Here is a 19,153-nt window from a genome sequence, read left to right as displayed (position 1 = left end):
ATATATATATATATATATAATTATATATATATATATATATATATATATATATATATATATATATATATATATATATATATATATATATATATACAGTCTTTTGTTACAAATGTCGTTTAATATCCAATACACGCTACTTCGGGAATATCCGCGAAGGGGAATTATCACCGAAGGGGAATTATAAGTGATAAATGGATTGGTACCGAAGTGTCTCGAACGCTACCGAAGTGTCTCGAACACTCGACACAGTACCCTCCAACAACTCCAGTCGAGTGTTCGAGACACTTCGGCACCAATCCATTTATCACTTGTAATTCCCTTTCGGGGATATTCCCGAAGTAGCGTGAAGTGGATATTAAACGACATTTGTAGCTTAATGACTGTATATAAATCACGGTGCTGTGCTAAAATTATAAATATATATATATATATATATATATATATATATATATATATATATATATATATATATATATATATATATATATATATATATATATATATATATATATTATCTTTTGTACACGTTCACCCGCTCTGTATATCTTACTTAGAAGTCTCAGAAGAATGAGCATAAAAGTCCTGAGAGGTGGGAAAGGGATTTACTTACATATTAATCCGCAGAGGGAAATAAATGACTATAGGGGAATTTTTTTGGTAAAATCCTGTGAGAGAAATAGAGAGAGAGGTAGAGATTTTTTTTAGCCATATCAGTCCGGACATTTTCTCCCTTGGGCATGGAGGAGTGGCCTCTGGGCCCAAGGCAGCGCGGAGGAGGGGGAGGAGGAGGCTAAGGTTTCGAGAAGAGGTCGCTCGTCTTGTGAAAGACTTTCACATAGCGCGTTCGTTTCCTCTCCGCATGACGTCACCTTTGGGGAACCTTTAAGAAGAGTTTCTAATCCTTTATATCATCCGCTTCGAGATGTTCAGAAGCCACTGGGTCTTGACGCCATTTGCAAGGGAGATTTCCCGATGAATGATCCTGATGTAGGGACACCTTAATAATAATTCGATGAGTATTCGCGTAATTTTTGCTCTCTGACTCCATATTTTCCGTTCATCGACACATTTGCTTCGTGGCGTCATGAACTTGAGGTTATACGAGGCCATTTTTGGAGTTTATAGGTCTCTTCGTCATCTGGTTTACGATGTCTTGAAATCATCGGTTTTAAATTCGTTTCAGGAACCTTTTCAAACCTCCGTCAGTTCATTGTAATACGTGAAGTCATTGCAGTTGCACATTATAGTAAGTCATTGTTTTGAATGATTTCCCGTCTTTCATTATCTGCCATGTGATGTCATGAAATCGCTGCATTGTAAATTTTAAGCATTTACTCTCAACGTTGTCATAGCCTCCATTTTTGTGTCAGTGGGTTAGCGCATTTTTGCGTCATTTTTAAGGATGCCCGGCTGACGTCATGTTTGGTCATTGCTGGATGATGATGTCACGGATAGTCCTGTCCGGTAGTTTTAATTCTCTTTAGTATGATGTTATCTGATGCGATGTTTCCGGATTAATACAGCTTTGGGTATCTCTCTCTCTCTCTCTCTCTCTCTCTCTCTCTCTCTCTCTTAAAATAGCTTTGGCTACTCTCTCTCTCTTAATATAGCTTTGGCTACTCTCTCTCTCTCAAAATATCTTTGGCTACTCTCTCTCTCTCTCTCTCTTAATATAGCTTTGGCTACTCTCTCTCTCTGTTATAATAGCTTTGGCTACTCTCTCTCTCTCTCTCTCTTAACATAGCTTTGGCTACTCCGTCTCTCTCCTTTTAAATATAGCTTTGGCTACTCTCTCTCTCTCTCTCTCTCTCTCTCTCTCTCTCTCTCTCTCTCTCTCTCTCTCTGTCTGGGGTTTTGTCAAGGGGGTGGGGCGAGGACGACTAAAGCATTTGCCCCTAGGGAGTCCTGGGTGTTAATTTCTGCAGCAGCATTGATAAGAGCCGTCCTAAGGGCAGTCTCACATCCGGCGGTAGCTTCTGCTCCCCCCCCCACCCCTTGCTCTTGTAAACCTTTTGTTTCCTTTTGTATTAGAAATGTTCTTTTCCTTTTTACTGTTGCCCTTGTTCTTCGTTTTATGACGTTGCTTGATTGCAGTTGTTACGTTGGTTCCATTTTGATCATTGTGGTCGCTTGCAAGCCTTTCTTACTGTTGCAAAGAGTTGTGTCAAAGTGAGAGCGAAGTGAGAATTGTATTTGTTGCATGAGAATTAATATTATGTGTGTGTGTGTGTGTGTAAAAGGCTTCTGTTCACTGGAAAATTGCCAGTGGAGTGTATGGTTGCAACGTTCAAATAGTGTTTTATGGGCCTTCTTATCTTCATATTGCATGTATTGTTGATATTTATATATATATATATATATATATATATATATATATATATATATATATATACTGTGTATATGTCTATATATATATTTTATATTTATAATATATATACAATATATATATATATATATATATATATATATATATATATATATATATATATATATTATGTGTGTGTGTATAGGTAGGTAGGTAGGTAGACATGGTAGGCTGTTGTTCGTGCATTTGTCCCTCAGGGTGAAAGGAAAATACCCCCCCATCATTAAAGAGTTAATAACCTACCTGTCCAGCCAATGTCCATTTCTTATGTAAGAGGAGTGAGGCCTTCGGAATGGAACGAGCTTTTAACTATCTAGTAATTAGCTTTGTCCCCTGGTGGGCAACTTTCGCCCTCGGTTCCTCTACCAATGGGTACAGCAGAAGGGAGAGAGAGAGAGAGAGAGAGAGAGAGAGAGAGAGAGAGAGAGAGAGAGAGAGAGAGAGAGAGAGGCATTTTTGAGTCATTATTTTGTGGTTGTTCTTAGGTTGAGATTTTACGAAATTATGATTCTTTTTATTATTCAGAAGATGAATGATAATAAAAAATAATCAAAATTGAATTAAATGAAAGTGGATAAGGATAAATAAAAATGAAAACAAGGAAATCCAAATAAATAGACATTTATGAAAATAGAAACATTAATATAAATACATATGAAAAATGAATAAAAGCAAATAATAAGAAATAAATAAAAGAATAAGTTCGGGTAAAATGAAATAAGTGTTCATTTGAAAAGAGAGACAGAAGGTAATGGGAAATATAAAAAGAAGAGATCAGGTATTAGAATAGAAAAGACAAACTAACAGATTAATAAATGAATAGATAAAAATGTATGTGATTCATGAAACCCAAGGAGAATTTGCTTTAGGGTAGAAATGCATTGCGTCCTCGCTTGAAGTTTTGAGGTTCCGATTGGACAACATCCCCAGGGGCCTATCCCCAGGGGCCTGTTCCACAGTCCAACGGTGTGAGGAATAAAGGACCTCTGGAACTGAGAAGTTCGACAGCGAGCCACATTTACTGCATATTGGTGCAGCAGTTCAACAGATCTGGTTGCTCTCGGCAGATAAAGGGGATCAGGGATCAATTGTGAATGTGAAAGATCCCTGTTAAAATACAACTAATGAAAAATTGACGAACAGGAGACCATTCGTCGATGGTCGCAAGTTATGAATGCTTGTGTTAGGAAACAGAAATGCATTTAAGACAACAGGAGAGAGAGAGAGAGAGAGAGAGAGAGAGAGAGAGAGAGAGAGAGAGAGAGAGAGAGAGAGAGAGAGAGAGTTTCATCAGTATTATCAAGAAATTATTTATAAAAATATGTCAATAATAATAGTGTTCGTATTTGATAGAGATTATGAAAGTTTCGTTAAGGGGATTCTTTCTTCTGAGAGAGAGAGAGAGAGAGAGAGAGAGAGAGAGAGAGAGAGAGAGAGAGAGAGAGAGAGAGAGAGAGAGAGAATATTTACCTGGTTGCTAGGCCTTTAGCGGAAGCAATACCTGGCCATGTCTCAAGTTATCATGCGGTTAATTTGTCATACGTGCACCTTAATATTTACTCTCTTAATATACAGTCGTGTGTACTTATCTTCACATAGGTCAGTGAAAAATTTCTTCGAATATATCATCAATATTCTTAGGCATTTTGTATTCTTGAATAAGTGACATATTCATTCTTAATGTATCGTAACTCGAGTATCATTATCATCGCAATGATTACCTGTCTTATTATTGGCTTTGTTGTCGTTACCGCAGTATTATTAATATAAATTTTCTCTTATTTTGTTGACGCATTTATCATTGTATTTTCTGCTTCGTCACCATTCGTAGGTAATTTACCATCGTCATTGTCGTCATCATTATATATTAGTGTTTACGTCTTCTGCGCAGCTTAGAAAATAATAAAATATATATATATATATATATAAAAATTTATATTATATATATATATATATATAATATATATATAAATATATATATATATATATATATATTATATATATATAAACTTACATATATAATATCTATTAATATATATAAATAGATAAGTAAATATATATATGTATATATGTATGTATGTTTACATATATATAAATAGATAAATAAGTAAATAAATAGATATATATATATATATATATATATATATATATATATATATATATATATATATATATATATATATATATATATATATAATTAATTCGCTTATCGTCGCTTTAACCTTAAGCTTTAACATGCCTCGATTGTCGCTTCCCTTTACTGTAGTCAGCACGGACCTCAGAAAGACACATCCGGGACTTTCCCTTTTATGTTTTTTGTTATGATTAATTTTTTTTTTTATTTCGAAGGTCTTACTTTCTTTGACATTTTCATAGTCTGTTGCAAGAGTCTTTTTGGGGATGTTTGTGTATGCGTTTGTTTGTTTAAAAGAAAGTAGCCGAGGTAAAAAAAAAATCATAAGTGGTTAATTTTAAAACTATGTTTCTTTAAATGATACTAGGATAGTGTAATATATGCAGTATGGCTCATCTATAAAGATTTTGCGACGGATGTTAATCCCTTGATATTAAATGAAATATGAAATATGTTAATAAGAAAACATTAAATTTACGAAAATGGTCGCGGTTTCCGAAGAGATTTACTCCGATAAGGGTCGTTCTCTCTCTCTCTCTCTCTCTCTCTCTCTCTCTCTCTCTCTCTCTCTCCTGTTTTCATGGAAATCGAAAAAAAAATGGTGATCTCGTCAGGATTTAATTTATCAAGCTTTCACCATGCCATTAAGATTTAATCGCTACCTCCAGATAAGGCCTCAAGGTCTTTGGAAATCCCGTAGGGCCGTCAGTGCACCTCACGGGGTGTACTGTAGGCATTACTAAAGTTTCTTTGCGGTGTCCATTCGGCCTCTAGCTGCAACCCCTTTCATTCCTTTTACTGTACCTCCGTTCATATTATCGATCTTCCATCTTGCTATCCACCCTTTCCTAAAAATGATTACATAGTGTAACTGCGAGGTTTTCCACCTGTTACACCTTTACACCTTTCAGACCTGCCTGCTCTTAATTTTCCTTCCAGCGCTGAATGACCTCATAGGTCCCAGTGCTTGGCCTTTGGCCTCAGCCCTATATTCCATTCCATTCCAAGATCTCGGAAAGACTGTGATGAGAGCCGTGATTCGATTCCCGTCGACGACGTGAGATGGAGACCACTAACTTCCAGTGAGAATTTCCGTCTCAGATTTCCGTTGGGGGTGTTATGTTCTCGGACAGGACTGACATGCAAAGGGTTACGGAGAGCTGGAAGTTGAGAATTCCCTTCGGCATGTGTAGAGATAAGTTTGCATGATTGCAGGGCGGTAGATAAATAGATATAGATATATATATATATATATATATATATATATATATATATATATATATATATATATATATATATATATATATATATATATATATATATATATATATATATATATATATATATATATATATATATATATATATATATATATATATATATATATATATATATATATATATATATATATATATATTATATATATATATATGTGTATATATATATATGTACATGTGTATATATTATATATAAATGTATATATGTATGTATGTATGTATATATATTGTGTACAGAGAGAGAGAAATCACTATTGAGAAAACTTTGGAAACCACGACCACTTTCGTAAATTTAATGTTTTCCTATCAGTGTAATTTATATTTGATTTTATCAAAAGGCATTGATATTCGTCGTTAAAATATTTGTAGGTGAACCATATTAGACTACCATCATATTATTTAGAAAAAGTTATTGTAAGATAAACCAGTGATAATTCTCTAACCCTGCTATTTGTGTCCTCAACCTTGGGTAAAATAATTTTATTTAGAGAAAAATAAAATGATTTCGTAATGCTTAGAAAGTGGGCCTACAGACATCCTTGAGAGTGGATCTTGAGGTCTAGCCACACCCTGGCAGTGTGTTTGAAAATCATTGGTATGCCCTATGCCTAAATATGCCCATATAGGTGGATCTTGCCATTTTTTCTGTTTTACATGACACGCTTTAAGATATACAGAGACCTTGAGCAAGGTCATCCGTTATCTCTCTCTCTCTCTCTCTCTCTCTCTCTCTCTCTCTCTCTCTCTCTCTCTCTCTCTCTCTCTCTCTCAACTTCACATTTGGCACACATCTTATCAGTGTAGGTCAGTGTTTATCAGTGACACTTGGGTTGTTTGTTGAATGAAAGGCGCGCTTCTTTTAACATTGAAACTATTCAGTTTTCAATCAGATTGAAATTTTAATTTTTATCACCTCTTTATCTTTTTTGGGCTCATGTTCGCGCCCCTCTCTATATTGAATATTACGATTTTAATCAGTTCAAAATTCAAGTTTTCATCGCCTTATCTCTTTTGGGCTTATATACGTGCCCCTTTCATCATTGAATTTTACGATTTTAATCAGTTCAGAATTCAAGTTTTCATCACCTCATTATCTTTTGGGCTTGCCCTTTCATAATTGGATTTTAATAGTTCAAAATTCAAGTTTTCATCACCTCCTATATCATCCTTTTCATCATTTTTTACGATTTTAATCAGTTCAAAATTCAAGTTTTCATCACCTCATTATCTTTTGGGCTTATATTTTGCCCCTGTCATCATTGAACTTTACGATTTTAATATCAAAATTCAAGTTTTCATCACCTCATTATCCTTTTCTTATATACGTGCCCCTTTCATCATTGAATTTTACGATTTTAATCAGTTCAAAATTCAAGTTTTCATCACCTCATTATCTCTTTTGGGCTTATATACGTGCCCCTGTCATCATTGAACTTTACGATTTTAATCAGTTCAAAATTCAAGTTTTCATCACCTCATTATCTCTTTTGGGCTTATATACGTGCCCCTTTCATCATTGAATTTTACGATTTTAATCAGTTCAAAATTCAAGTTTTCATCACCTCATTATCTCTTTTGGGCTTATATACGTGCCCCTTTCATCATTGAATTTACGATTTTAATCAGTTCAGAATTCAAGTTTTCATCACCTCATTATCTCTTTTGGGTTTATATACGTGCCCCTGTCATTGATTTTTACGATTTTAATCAGTTCAGAATTCAAGTTTTCATCACCTCATTATCTCTTTGGGCTTATATACGTGCCCCTTTCATCATTTTTACGATTTTAATCAGCAAGTTTTCATCATCATTATCTCTTTTGGGCTTATATACGTGCCCTTTCATCACTGATTTTTCGATTTTAATTATCAAAATTCAAGTTTTCATCGCCTTATGATCTCTTCTGGGCCTATATACGTACATCTCCAATCTGACTTCGTTTTCCTCGCAGGATGTGAAATGAATTCTTCTCCCGCAGGTGACACAAAAACATGTTTGTCAGGGGTAGACGACTCTGCTTCCGGCCCGGTAGCGTGTAATTGTCTGCGCGGCTTGTCGATTAATCGTGCCCTGGGGATGACACCGGTCTTTTTTGTGAAATATTTTTATAGCCTTTGTTTAAGGCATTCTTTTGCACGTGTTCGTGTGTGCGTGGTGTTTGTGTATATGCGTGTATGTGTTGGTGCACTCAAGCGGTGCTTGTGTATCGTTATATTAATCTTAAGAGATGGGGTGGTTGTAGAGAGTGTTGACCTCGTGGTTTTGATGAAATTGTCAAAAGCATGCCCTTATCCACCTTTGTTTCGATGCACCAAAGTCTGTTAACTCCCACGTACAGTTATTATTATTATTATTATTATTATTATTATTATTATTATTATTATTATTATTCAAAATGAACAATCATTCATCTGAAATAGTCCTTAATGGCCATCAGCTTGTACAGAATAGTATGGCTGCGTTTGGGAAAGGAAATAGATGAATTGCATTTTTATTTTATATATTTCACTTCCAAATTTTGGAACTCCGTACCTTCTTATGTACTTTCCGAATTGAGTTTGTCACCAATTAAGAAGCTGAGAGCATTAATAGAAATTTTGATACTGCATTTCTCAAACCTGTTTAAGAAAGGATTTTCTCTGGTTGGTAAGCTGGTTTATACTGGTTAAACTAGGTTATACCAACACTTGTCCCTGCGGGAAGGTGGCCCGTAACATTGGTACGGCGTGGAAGCGAGTACGAGGCCTAATGAGGACCTCTGAACTCAACGCTACCAACAGTGTGTGTGTGTGTGTGTGTGTGTGTGTGTGTGTGTGTGTGTGTGTGTGTGTGTGTTTTTCAGCCTTCACGGAGGGGCTTGGTTTATTTTCTTTTTTCTTTTTTGTATCGACTGTTTGACGATTAATTTCACTTTTCACTTACCTCGAGACTTTTTTTTGCATGAGAGAGAGAGAGAGAGAGAGAGAGAGAGAGCGTCCTTGATGTAAGCAGTTACCTTTTTTAATCTTTATCACAGCAGTGTGCTAGTTTTCAACACATCCTATTTGGGCGAAATTCATTAATAGTTCTTTTAATATTCTGATAGCTGTGGGGGAATCAGATGCTGCAAATGTGAGTAAATATGAATAATTACTGACAGAATTCGTATATTTAAGTATTATAAATATCCGTACGAACAGAATGCGTATATTTAATTAAATATCTGTACTGACAGAATTCGTAATATCTAATTAGACATCGGTGCGGACAGAATTCGTATATTTAATTGAATATCCGTACGGACAGAATTCATATATTTAATTAAATATCTATACGGATAGAATTCGTATATTTAATTAAATATCCGCATGGACAGAATTCGTATATTTAATTAAATATCCGTACGAACAGATTTCGTGTATCTAATTAAATATCCATACGAACAGATTTCGTATATCTAATTAAACATCCGCACGGACAGAGTTCGTATATGTAATTAAATATCCGTACGAACAGAGTCCGTATATCTAATTAAATAACCGCTCGAACAGAATTTCGTATATGTAATTAAACATCCGCACGGACAGAGTTCTTATATTTAATTAGATATCAATAACGACAGAATTCGAATATCTAAATATCCATACAGACAGAATTTGTACACGTATGAAAATCCTTTCGCACCCGTTTTATTTAACAAAGTGTCCGGGTGCGGAAAGATGCTACGCTTCTGCGAATCTTTCTTTGTTCTCACAGAGAGAGAGAGAGAGAGAGAGAGAGAGAGAGAGAGAGAGAGAGATGAACGCAACGGATGAGGGAACCAGGCAAACGAGGTATTTCTAGGTCAAAAGTCACGAGAGATGAAAATGGGAGTGTCGAGGGAAAGGGGGTTCTTTCTCCTGAGAGAGAGAGAGAGAGAGAGAGAGAGAGAGAGAGAGAGAGAGAGAGAGAGAGAGAGAGAGAGAGAGAGAGAGAGGGTTGCCATTACAAGCTTAGGTTTGTTTCTGATATCTATTTAGCTGTGTATCTATATGGGTCACTCTCTTGGTTGATAATGCACTTACTCTTTTTGTTTAAAAATAGGGTCATTCTTGATTAAGTGGTTAAACTGTGAATATGACATATTGTATACATACATACATACATACATACATACATACATACATACATACATACATATATATATATATATATATATATATATATATATATATATATATATATATATATATATATATATATATATATATATATATATATATATATATAGTCCAGTATATTGCCAGAGTTATAATCTATAATCTTTAGTTTTTTACAGCTGTCGATTTATTGAGAGAGAGAGAGAGAGAGAGAGAGAGAGAGAGAGAGAGAGAGAGAGAGAGAGAGATTTTTATAACAGTATTATCGAGAAATTGCTTATAAAAATATATAAATGTTAATGATAATATTAAATAGAGATTAGGAAAGTTCCGTTAAACAGGTCGAATCAAGGTGGGTCTAGAGATTGGAGAGAGTTTGTCTGCTCGAATGATAATCCAAAGAATGACCCAAATTTACTGATAAAAGCAACAAGGAAGGAATTCCATGCAATAATTGCGGTTGAAATGTGTCTTTAAATATAGATGGTTAAGGTTGATGATATGGCTGAAATGGGTAAAGATAAAAAGGCCACAGCCTTGATAACTTTGAGAATAATTTTTGTTTTTTCAAAATGTGGTGAAGAAAGTTTCCTCAGATATTTTCTTAAGGACGCTTGATCGATTGAATGTGAGAGAGAGAGAGAGAGAGAGAGAGAGAGAGAGAGAGAGAGAGAGAGAGAGAGAGAGAGAGAGATTGCACCTGCTTGCACTTGTGATATAAAATCGGCAAAGAATGTTTCCTCAGTTAAGTACGCTTGACCGATTGAATGTGTGTGTGTGTGAGAGAGAGAGAGAGAGAGAGAGAGAGAGAGAGAGAGAGAGAGAGAGAGAGAGATTGCACCTGCCTGCACTTGTGCTATAAAATCGGCAAAGAATGTTTCCTCAGATAAATACGCTTGATCGATTGAATGAAGAGAGAGAGAGAGAGAGAGAGAGAGAGAGAGAGAGAGAGAGAGAGAGAGAGAGAGAGAGATTACACCTGCTTGCATTTGTGCTATAAAATCACCATCTTGAAAATTGAAGACCATATTTTCATGACATCAATTTGCGTGCAGTTCGTAAACCACCGGAAAACGGAGTTATGGTAATATAATTCACATGGATGCACGGTGCTTGAAATTAGCCTGTGCATTTTTGTTAATAATTCAGCTCAGTTTGTTTGCTTTTTTTTTTTTTTGCCACTGTCGAATTGTTTGCCCAAATGATATCTTATAACGTTATTTACAGTTTTTAGTTTTCTGTAAAAGAAAACTTGTGCCGGGTTGGTCTGTCCGTCCGCACCTTTCTGTCCGCGCTTTTTCTGTCCGCCCTCAGATCTTAAAAACTGCTGAGGCCAGAGGGCTGCAAATTGGTATGTTGATCATCCACCCTCCAATCTTCAAACATAGTAAATTGCAGCCCTCTAGCCTCAGTAGTTTTTGTTTTATTTAAGGTTAAAGTTAGCCATAGTCATGCCTCTGGCAACAATATAGGCCAGGCCACCACCGGCCCGTGTTAAAGTTTCATGGTCCGCGGCTCATGCAGCATTATACCGAGACCACCGAGGGATAGATCTATTTTCGGTGGCCTTGATTATACGCTGTACAGAAAACTCGATTGCGCCGAAGAAACTTCGGAGCATTGTTTACTTGTTATGTATTACCGGTAACGTTGCCGGATATTTTTTTTATTATGAACTTTTGCTTTCTGTAACCGCATATATTACTTTCCGTTCCAATAACATTTTAGAACATAAATCACCTTGTATTCTGTCTCAGGAAACAGTAAGATGTTCTTCAAATTTTTATTGAATGTTTTATGCATTACACTTCGATAAGATTTTGAAGTCTTTATAATAAAAATTTAGATTTTTTTACTGTTCAGTGAATGTGAAATTTAAAGGAATTGTCGACTTTCACCAATGACATTTGCAGTGTTTATGATTGTAACATTATTATTGCGAGATTGTTAAAGTGGTTTATGGAAAATATTCGCTCTCTGTGTTGTATTTTTTTATGTATAGGAACAAGGACTTTATTCACTCATTCAGTAGTTTGTTTATTTCACTGTTTTCTTTGCCATGCCTATAAAAAAAGTATTGAGTTAATTCGATACGTTTAATAATTCATTTTCGACGTTATATACCTTTCTAAGTAGGGTACCGACTTCTCATCTTGTAATGTGATAAGGTAGTGAATTTTTTCTTCTCATTCGAATGTTCCCATTTCAATAAACCGATTAGTAGCCAGTTTATTAAATTCTGTTTTACCATGCATATATAGTATTGTGTTTATCCAGTCCATTTAACAATTTATTTTGATATTAGATATCTATCCAAGTAGGGTACTTGTCTCTCCTCTCATGTGATAAGGCAGTGAAATTTTTCTCCTCATCTTTCCAGCGTTCTCATTTCTATATTTTAGTTTTCTCAAAAGAAAACTGTTGTGCCGGCTTTGTCTGTCCGTCCGCACTTTTTTCTGTCCGCACTTTTTCTGTCCGTCCTCAGATCTTAAAAACTACTGAGGCTAGAGGGCTGCGAATTGGTATGTTGATCATCCACCTTCCAATCATCAAACATACCAAGTTGCAGCCCTCTATCCTCAGTAGTTTTTATTTTGTTTGAGGTTAAAGTTAGCCATAATCGTGCGTCTGGCAACGATATAGGCCAGGCCACCACCGGGTCGTGGTTAAAGTTTCATGGGCCGCGGCTCATACAGCATTATACCGAGACCACCGAAAGGTAGATCGATTTTCGGTGGCCTTGATTATACACTGTACAGAAAACTCGATTGTGCCGAAGAAACTTCGGCGCATGTTTTTCTAGTTTCTTGTTAATTTTATTCATTCTCATATTGAACATGTTCCTCTTTCGAGGCAAAACCAAAGTCATCCAGCCCACGTCTTGAAACCTTGTTTTATTCTTCTTCTTCTTTATGTCAGCGGAGTTTCTGTGTATTGGTGTCATCCTTCCAGACAACAATAACGACAACAAAAGCAACAATGACATACATTTTTGGGCTTTGCATAGGATAATCTCATTTTGCAACCTTGACTGGTCATGACTTATTCTGGCTGCCGCCGCAGGGCAATTTGGTTATTTGGTCATTATAGTCGATATTATGTGTGTGTGTGATCTGGTTTGTATTGTTGTGGTTTGATTTTGCAATCATTTGCCTTCTGGTGATATGTGCATACACACACACACACACGCACATACACACACACACACACACACACACACACACACATATATATATATATATATATATATATATATATATATATATATATATATATATATATATATATATATATATATATATATATATATATGTGTGTGTGTGTGTGTGTCTGTTGGACTTGAATCCATTACATTAGCCTTTTCTAAAACTTAAACATATCAAATTCTCTCTCTCTCTCTCTCTCTCTCTCTCTCTCTCTCTCTCTAGAAGTAAGAGCCTGTTCCTGCTCATTCCTGCATATTGGGGCTTAATCTAAAACAACAACTCTCTCTCTCTCTCTCTCTCTCTCTCTCTCTCTCTCTCTCTCTGACTTCTTCGTGACGCCAATTTATCAAACAAATAACTCTATCAGTTCCCAGTTAACCTTTACATATTCTGCAGTTGGCTTTTTCAAAGGTAAATTACGTCAGCGGTTACTTGCAATAATTTGCCAGATTAGATTACTGTCATCTGAATTATGGACCAGATTAGATTCTTTGTTAAGGCTTCTTAAAGATTATTAAGTTGAGTCGCGCTATCACAGCGAGTGAGTTGTTGTTTGAAATTAGATGAGGAATATTCGGATTTCGAACTCTTTTGCGAATTATAAATACCTCGAAATCACTGAGGTTGTTACAGTGACTTGTAATTAGTGCTCTAGTTACTGTGATCATAATAACCTATATAGAGAATGTCGCACAATTGGAACTTCAGAAGTTCAAGCGAAAATGTAATGCATTACTACCCTAATGCTATTCTTCTTGTACTATTTTAATCTTTTATTTTATTATTACTTTTTTGATTTTTTTAATCTGTATTTCACTTTACTTCCTCTTAATTCTTCCTACTAAACACTGAATTCCTTGGAAGCTCGAATTCAAGTCAGTGGCTCCTGTGGGCTTGTATCATTTGAATAGGTTTCATCTACTTTAATAATAATAATAATAATAATAATAATAATAATAATAATAATAATAATAATAATAATAATAATAATGGAACCGACTTTGAGTGACAGGTCTACAGTGAAAATTTGGTGGATATGGGTACAGCGATTAAGACTCTTGGACGAAAAGTATGATGCCCACAATGTATTGCGCTGAAGAACTGCGGTATGATGATAGTTGAGATTGCTTATAATGAATGAAACGATTTTGTTATAATGGATTGTACTATTATAATATTGAGAAGAAATATTCATCAAAGAATTTTGTTTGATTACGCTAAACTTTTTGCGTTCTATATTTCTTGTGTGCATGGCCAACGTAATAGGGATATATTTAGAAATTATAGATACGGTTTTATAGCCATTAATATATTAGAGAATGATGGTATTACATCGTAGAAATTAGCAAGTAAATGAGTACTAAATAATTATTATGGGTCCGGATCAATTCCAACACCTAAAAATTTTACTTTTTATTTTTCTCATATTTCAAAGGTTACATAATTTAGCTTCATTACCTTTTGCATTTTTGACGCCTCTTTGTTAATTAAATCACTAAAATTTTGACAGTTTTCTCCATCGTTGCTTTTCCTTTAACCAGTTAAATCAAATGGAATGCTTTGGTGTCTCGGGTCTTATTACGGCCCATTGCCAATTGCATTGTATTTCTAAGGATTGTGGCAGGTTTAATAATGATTGTTTTTATGCGAGGCATTGTCATGAGCCTTTCTTCTTCTTCTTCTTCTTCTTCTTCTTCTTCTTCTTCTTCTTCTTCTTCTTCTTCTTCTTTTCTTCTTATTATTATTATTATTATTATTATTATTATTATTATTATTATTATTATTATTATATTATTATTAGGTAAAGCTTTTCTTCTTCTTCGTCTTCTTCTTCTTCTTCTTCTTCTTCTTATTATTATTATTATTATTATTATTATTATTATTATTATTATTATTATTATTGTTATTAGGTAAACCCTTCCCATTGAACAAGGCTAAAATGCTGTTACCTTTTAATGCAAGTTAACACAATAACCGAGAAGACAGAACAATAAAAATAAATTAACAGTAAATAAAAATATATACCGTCAAAAAACCAAGTGTATAAGTAGACTCGGCATCGTTATTCAATCTGCATGAAATGCATAACATTCACATGTAACTATCCTTTGTACATTGGGTCTGACCTGCTATAGAAAAATCACGACCTTTTGGCGTCTCTAGTTCGGCGGAGTGGCCGTGACCTATGCCATTACCCAGGGTCAGTTTGTCCTTATATGGCTGACCTAGAAGCAGGTCGGAGAAGGAGGTCAGGTGGGTTAGTGTTGATGTGTCATATGCGGATGTGGGTTTGTCACTTATTATATATAGACTGTGTTTTAATATGTTACTGTACTTATGTATATATGTGGTACACCTTCTTGTAGGATACAGGTTTTATGTAGGATGGAGGTGCAAGTAAAGGATAATATGTTGTTTTGGGATAGAGTATGTCTGGCTGATGATATATATATATATATATATATATATATATATATATATATATATATATATATATATATATATATATATATATATATATATATATATATAAAAGGCTGGCTGACCACCGTTAATCAAGCACATTTTTGGAGCCACCCCAAAATGGGATGAGACGTAAATAAGGCTAATAGAAAATCATATACATATATACATACATTGGGATGAGACGTAAATAAGGCTAATAAAAAATTATATACATATATACATACATACATACATACACACACACACATATATATATATATATATGTATGTATATATGTATATGATTTTTTATTAGCCTTATTTACGTCTCATCCCATTTTGGGGTGGCTCCAAAAATGTGTTTGGTTAACGGTGGTCAGCTAGTCTTTTTTGGGATGAGGTAGCTATATCTTTCTACCTAGGTTATGGCCTACCACAGCCAACTGGCTACCTGGTACATAATTCAGTGCTTAGATTGACAGAGGTACATTAGTATGAGTTGGGCTTATAGGAAAATCTGACTTGGGCGCATATGATTTTTTTTTAATATCTCGTATCTTTCGTTTTGGAATCCGAGCAAATTTTTAAATAATCATAATATTTATGACTTAAATTTTTTTTTAATAAAGCTTGATTGCTCACTATACAGCGTCATTAATACCGTTACATTGCTTTCATATTGTTGGTCTCTGACTTTCCACCCTCTCTAACAATTGCTTCAAAGTGCAACTGCTAGGTTTCCTACTGTTACATCTTTCAGACATTCTTACACTGTCAATTTCCGTTTCAGCGCTGAATGGCCTCATAGGTCTCAGCGGTTGGCCTTTGGCCTAAATCCTATGTTCTATCTATCTATCTATCTATCTATCTGTCATATTGTTGGTCATTTAGCGCTTTGTTCGTGTATTAGGTTGTGGGTCATTATTCTTTTGGAGAGGAGATTATTTGGCTTGAACCTTAGATCTGGCTTAAGCCAGGTCTGGCCTTTGCCCTAAGGGGACTCGTAAGTACCGTAAGGTGTGAAAGGGATTAAGAGGCCTGGTGTGGGCCTCCAGGCTCTGACCACCCAACGGATACGCTTTATAGGAGAGGTTTACAGTGGCTGTATTTTCTCAGACGGTTGGGCTGTGGAACAGCCTTCCAGAGGATGTCGTTCAGCTGGAACGTCAGAAGTTCCAGTGAAGATGCAATGCAGTACTACACTAATACAATTCAGACTGTATTTTAATATTTTACTTAAGTTTTTATTTATTTATTTATTTATTTTTTAATTTATCTGGTTTTATAATAAGTTTCTGTGTTTCCCATTGCCTTCTGTTACTGCTTTCGAATGAACACCATATTCTCTGGAAGCTTGGTGGGCTTGTTCCATATGAATAGGCTTCATCTTCTGAATAATAATAATAATAATAATAATAATAATAATAATAATAATAATAATAATAATAATAATAATAATAATAATAATAATAATTTAAATTTGTTAAATAACTTCTTGGTTTCTAAGTTGATAGAACCTGTGCTATACAGAATAGATTTGATTGAATGAATACAGTGCCTTTTGTTTTGGGGAGGAGTAGATCAAGAATCTCTCTCTCTCTCTCTCTCTCTCTCTCTCTCTCTCTCTCTCTCTCTCTCTCTCTCTCTCTCATACGCATACATACATCCTCATTTTTCGTTGTAAATGTAGCTGGAACACCATTGCCGCTGCCGTGTTCCGCAAGCAAGCAGTATTTCAAATTCTCTCTTCTCTCTCTCTCTCTCTCTCTCTCTCTCTCTCTCTCTCTCTCTCTCTCTCTCTCTCTCTCTCTCTCTCTCCCTTTGGGGGTCTAAACCTCGCTTCATAATTTTGAGTCTGAACCAATTTGATGTTCGTTATTACAGCTTTTTATTTATGAGACAAAAGAGTGAGTGCGAGACAGAGATTTGCTTACTTTTTCTGTAGGGGTTTCGACGCGCTACTGATAAGATGTCTGTGTTGGTATTTGAAGGATTAATTTTGTCTTAAGTTCTCCAGCCAGGAGGGCGATGCTTGAATCAGCAGTTCAAGTGGTGAATAATGTTCTAGGGCTACTGGAAATTTATATGGGTACTGTGTATCTAAACCTTTTTTTTTAAGGAGAATTTTAACTTGATCCAAATCTGATTAGTTTTTGAAGGAGTTACTAATTACTGACTGATAATCACCTGACCTCTTAATGAGCTCATATATTAATTCTTACAAGTCGCATTGTATAGCTGAAACGTAAACTTTGACCTCCGAAGAGGTTTCAAGTTTCATATTTGCCAATCGGTAGTCTGAAGCTCGGTATTGTTATGCAGAATCTCTTGCGCGGTCGGAGAGTTCTTCGTGGGTTGTTCTAACGGGGTTACGCGTTTTCGAGCCCGACGACTTTGCTCTCTCGCTTGACCGATTTAACCCCTTTATGACGAACCAGCCACTCGGGGGCGCTAAAATATATTCCCTTAATATTTCCTTTGATTTTAATTGTTGAAATTTAATATGGACGATGGTTTAGGGATCATAATTGTGGTTAGTTTTTGTTTATATATACAAAATCGTATGGTCTGGGAATATGCACTTAACCATAGCACCTGCTGGGCCGTATGTGTGTACGTGTGTGTACGTGTGTGTGTGTGTGTGTGTCTGAGAGAGCAGAAGTTTACGAGGCAGTTCAACAGTTGCTTGGACCGGGGCATATACCCGGTGCACGATTTGATCATGGGGCATGGACTCTTGTGTAATGGCAGGTCTTCAAGGAAAGATGGTATATTTCTGTCGGAGGAGAATTGGTTGTGAATCACAAGAACTTTTGGTTCTGTCGTAATTTGGGGTGCGTTTTAATGTGCTCTCTCTCTCTCTCTCTCTCTCTCTCTCTCTCTCTCTCTCTCTCTCTCTCTCTCTATTAGTTTTAATGATAGAGAGTGTTTCAGCAGTGGGTTGTATAGTCTCTCTCTCTCTCTCTCTCTATTAGTTTTAATGATACTGAAGTTTCAACAGTGGGTTGTATAGTCTCTCTCTCTCTCTCTCTCTCTCTCTCTCTCTCTCTCTCTCTCTCTCTCTCTCTCTCTCTCTTTCTCCATCAGTTCTGATACACTGAAGTTTCAGCAGTGGGTTGTATGCTCTCTCTCTCTCTCTCTCTCTCTCTCTCTCTCTCTCTCTCTCTCTCTCTCATATGAATAATTAAAGCCATTTCTTGAATTCATGTCTTGTTTCCTTGTACGAGGTAAAACGATATTTCCTGTCCTTATTTCATTACTTCTCTCTCTCTCTCTCTCTCTCTCTCTCTCTCTCTCTCTCTCTCTCTCTCTCTCTCTCTCTCTCTCTCTCTCATGCAAGCCAGCCAGATCTTAGTCTAATCGGGAAACCGGACAAATTCCAGCAGTAATCGTCTTTAAACCATAGAAACAAGATGCGGTCGTGAGGTGATAACGTTCTTAACAAGTGATCCATTTTCTTAATGTGTTCTAATGCCTGGCATTTTATTATTATTATTATTATTATTATTATTATTATTATTATTATGAAACATTATATTGCCGGCATTTTGTTATTTATTGTTATTATTATTATTATTATTATTATTTATTATTATTATTATTATTAT

At 35.3% G+C, this 19,153-nt stretch overlaps 1 protein-coding gene across 9 annotated transcripts in view; it reads left to right on the top strand.

Annotated features, from left to right (window-relative positions):
* The window catches only part of sas (stranded at second), a 265,050-nt gene that overhangs the window by 30,488 nt on the left and 215,409 nt on the right, over nucleotides 1–19,153 (top strand). The gene's annotated exons all lie outside the window — the stretch shown is intronic.

This window comes from Macrobrachium rosenbergii, chromosome 26, assembly GCF_040412425.1.
Source record: "Macrobrachium rosenbergii isolate ZJJX-2024 chromosome 26, ASM4041242v1, whole genome shotgun sequence".
NCBI classification, from domain to species: Eukaryota; Metazoa; Arthropoda; class Malacostraca; order Decapoda; family Palaemonidae; genus Macrobrachium; species Macrobrachium rosenbergii.
Note: the sequence above shows the minus strand (reverse complement) of the source record. Positions and strands in the feature narration are given on the sequence as shown.